The following is a 4,516-nucleotide window of genomic DNA, read 5'->3' on the forward strand; positions in this document are numbered from 1 at the left end:
ATATTTGCATATATTTAGTTAAACAGTTATGAACAAATAAATGTTGGGAGGCTAATTTTACGTTGCAAAAAGTACGTTCTCGACTCAAATTCTAAAGAAACGGGATTGAAATAACTCTAATTAATAGATTTTCGTTTACACATCCAAAATAAATCGATTTTGCGTTTGCACATCTTCAGTTAAAAAGAGATTAACAGTTAAAGTTTCGAGGACGGTCGATTCAGATATAGATAGGTTCAATCAAATCGCAGTTACTATATTCAATATCATTTGAACCCATCTATCTGAGTCGAATGTCCTCGGAACTTTAATTGTTAATAACTTTTTAATTAAACTGTGTGCAAACGAAACTCGACTTGAGTCTAAATGTGCAAACGAAAATCTATCGATTGATTATTTCAAACTTGTTTATGTACCTTTTGCAGCGTAAAGTTGACCTTCCAACATTTATTTGTTAATAACTTTTTAACTGAAAGTGTGCAAACAAAAAATCGACTTGTTTCGGAATATGCAAATGGAAACCTGTTTTATTAAGGAATTAAGACTAATTAAGAATATTTTATATATATTTTTTCAAAATAACAAAATTATGAAAAAATTACAGATTATTCTAATCGTTTAAAAATAATACGACAAATTTGTTGATGGTCTATTATCTGGATCATAAGTTGTTTTAATAAACAGTAGTATTTTTTTAATCTGTGTTTTAATAAAAATATTTGAAAATGTATATATGCAATAAATATATTATATATAAAATAAATGATAAAAATCTCAATTTTTTAATTTAAATACATTATGTATTCAAGATTATTTACGTAGAGTTACATTGCGATGCATGAACTAGTTTGTCTAGTAAATAAACAAAATATTTATTTGTTCTATATCTTTGTAACTAATCAATGAATCGCAATGAAACTTTGCATAAATTATTTTAAATATTTAAAGTATTTACAAAAGAAAAATGTAAATTTTATCATTTTTTAAATTTTAATTTTTGACAATAAAAATAATAACAAATAAAATAAACTATAAAAATGTGTTATTAAATAAAAATATAAGCTTATTCATACAACTTTCATATGTATATAGTTTATTTGAAGTTTATAAATATTAAACATACTTCCAAATTTTTCTTTGCAGAGACTGTACGTCTAATAACATCCTTAAATCTAATTTGTTTATGGTTAAAGGGCTAGTGTAAAGTTAAGCTCCCTAAAATTGTTTTTTAATACATTTTTATCAGAAATATACAAACGATGAGCAATCGATTGAGCTATAGAAAGTTAATTTTTTCAATAGTTAGAGAGCCAACTTCATACAGGTGTCTAAAATAGTCAATCATACTTTAGTCTTTAAACTAGTTGGAACTCTATAGTATTATATATTGAAATAAGCTTCTTCTATACCTACTAAACTAAATATAAAACTCTGCGGCCCAACAAAGAAAAGGAAAATATGCTTGTTTTCCTGACTCTCTAAACTCTTTGGAGTAAAACCTGACTCTAAATTGTAAAAATTAAGCCAGTAAAAAAGCGTGGCTCAATTTTCAATTTTTAAAAATGAGATTTCACTCTAAAAGTTTTAAAGAATACATTATGGTAGGACATGATAGGGAACAACATTAGCCAATTAATCAATGGTCGATTAAGAGAACAGTAAAATCTTTATCGGAGTGTTGTTTAAGAATTGAGGCCTCCCTATAATTCAATGGCTCATTGTAATACTTATATTACGGAGCTCAGTTTTGAACACTTAATTAAATCATACTGCTCTATGATAAATCTCTGGTTCTCTAGGATTAATAACACAAAACATAAACAAAAATACGCAAATGGATGATAAGAAAAGACGAATGAAATTATAAATATCCATATAACAACAATTTTAGCCTCTATTTCCTTCAAAGATGAACAGAGATTAAAAAAAAAACGGATTTACTTACTCGAAGAGAAGGAAAAGTAAAATCGAGAATTTGTACTCTCGCGAATGCGAGGACATGCCTGCATTTGGCGGCAAAATCCACGAAACTACAGATGTTTTTACCACAAAGGACAACCATTCCGCTTTCTACCATAAATAATCGGTCGCATTAAAATTCGTGATGATTCATGCGCTCAGTCGACCAGATTTTTCGTTGGCATCGCCGGGCATTTACCACCGCGTGTCTAATGTTGTCGTGGTAACACGAAAAGAAATGGGTCATATAAGCATAGTACGTAGTCGAGAATTCTCACGGGGTCCTCGTGAATTAAGCCCCTACAAGCAAAGAACCGCGGCTCACAGGTCGTTAAGTTGACGGGCAGTACGTATGACCCTCCATAAAAACGATAAGGATATTACCGAAATGTTAAAAGTAAATTAAAAATAAAATAAGTGAAGGCTAATAAAAAATAGTATGCGCATACTTTAAAATCAAGTGATAATCTAATTGGATTATTCTTTTTCTCTTTTTTTTTATTGAAAGCTGTAAAAGTAACTATCTGACTGAGAGAAAATAGAATTATGTTTAGATTAGTTACCGAAGACCATTAGAGTCAATTTTTTTTACTCTTCAAAGTTACCCAGGTCTGTGATATGTAAATTCAAACGTATGACAGACAGTAACAGAGTTTTAAAGTAATCAACTTAAGATATTCTGAATATCGTTGGACTTAGTAAATTATAACGGTTAATCCCTCGTGATATTTCATGGTGATTGGATGACGCGAGATGATCATCGCTTAATCGAGCTTTAACGCTAATTAATTAGCGCCTGTCTCCCATCTCATGCTTGCATGAAATTAGCATTTGTCGTTTCACGCGACATATATTGATAGATGATAAAGAATAGGCTATTGGGAATCGAAGCAATTGAATTTGAAAGCTTTTCTCAGTTTGCCTTACAATAATCTTATATACTTTTGTTTTGTAATTAAATTTATCACTAATCGACTTGGCTAAACTTCCAGCTTGAAATACTTAATAATAACTGGTAACAAAGCCTCTTACATTAAAGTTCATTTAAAATAAAAGCCATTGAAATTAGCTCGAAATGAAGACTTACTCAATTTATACTCTTTTAGGACTTTAATTCGTTAAGTAAATTCTAAACTAGCAAAATTATAATACTAAGCTCTCGACACTGTTGATATTTCGACACCGAAACTGCTGCTCTAATTCTGACAATTATAACTGTTTTAATTATTATAGTACCTTTAAGAGTCATTGTAGAATAGTGAATAAAATGGAAATTAATTACACATCGTTAAATTGAAGTTTAAATCTTACATTTAGCGTACATTACATCCACAAATAATGTATACAATTATTATTATTAAATAATATAACATTTTATGTATGTGTGTATCTATTCTTATATTTGTTACGTACATATGTCAAATTTAAGCAAATTTTTTATTTTATTTTTTTGCTACGTATATCGTTTAAACACATCAACAGAAATATCCGGAGCTGAATCCGCAAGATTTAAATATCGCGATGTTCCGCCATTTAATACGTAAGCACTTCCCGTTTCGGTGAGCACCACATTTTTCTCGAATCCTATTAAGTATGAAAGATGAGACGTTCGTAAGATGGCGGAATTCTGTCCTAAATCCCGGACATAGCTACGTGGATGATACATATCGTTTTGCCATAACGATAAAGTTTTCAAAATCGTAAATATTCAACTGTATCTTTTCTACATGTATATATTTACGAACGATCTTTTTCTTGAATTCGAAAATTTAAAATTGTGCATTCGAAAATAAAATTAGAATTACTTGCATACGAAAAGAATGCAATTTACGTATCGAATAAACATCTTAACGTCAAGAAAAATTGAGCATATATTCAGTTATTTTCATTGTGAATCAATTTTTAACATTATAGCAATATTCTTTTAATACAATACATGTAATAATATTTTTATAATATGGCATAAATACATATAAAAATTTCAATGTACAATATTTTAAACTATTATAAAATACATATGTATATTAAATTGACGTGCGAATATTTTTTTGTACAGAATATAACTAATCAAAACAATTCTGTCCTAAAACACGGAAAAAAATGCTTTAGTTGCCATAACCAAAAACAATAATAATTTTTGACCATCAACATATTTGGTGATAACCGTATTGTGATAACCGTAAGATGGACATATTTTAACAAAATCCTAATAACAATTAAGATATACCAGTCTTATTGTTATCACAATTGTAGTTTTTATAAAAATGTATCGATGGACAACTTTGGTCATGTAGGTAATTGTAGCGGTTTTTTTTTTGTAGAAATAATATTTGTAATATAAAATAATAATATAAAATAATTGCAATTTTCTTCCTCTTTTAAGGAGAGATAATCTTGCTATAGAATTGATAGTATAATAGTGGAAACTCTCAGTAACGTTATTAAGCAATTTAATCAACTTAAGCTTATTCTGAAATCCGTCCAATTACGATTCTTAAATTGGCGCTTATCTCTAAATACATTTGTGAATCCATATCGTAATATATATATATATATA

At 28.5% G+C, this 4,516-nt stretch overlaps 2 protein-coding genes across 3 annotated transcripts in view; one reads left to right on the forward strand and one right to left on the reverse strand.

Moving 5' to 3' along the window:
• The window catches only part of LOC108752198 (lachesin), a 393,798-nt gene that overhangs the window by 156,676 nt on the left and 232,606 nt on the right, over window positions 1–4,516 (forward strand). The window lies entirely within an intron of this gene.
• Window positions 1–4,516, reverse strand: part of LOC108752199 (E3 ubiquitin-protein ligase MARCH3) — a 16,486-nt gene that overhangs the window by 9,158 nt on the left and 2,812 nt on the right. The gene's annotated exons all lie outside the window — the stretch shown is intronic.

This window comes from Trachymyrmex septentrionalis, unplaced genomic scaffold (genome assembly GCF_001594115.1).
Source record: "Trachymyrmex septentrionalis isolate Tsep2-gDNA-1 unplaced genomic scaffold, Tsep1.0 scaffold59, whole genome shotgun sequence".
Lineage (NCBI taxonomy): Eukaryota > Metazoa > Arthropoda > Insecta > Hymenoptera > Formicidae > Trachymyrmex > Trachymyrmex septentrionalis.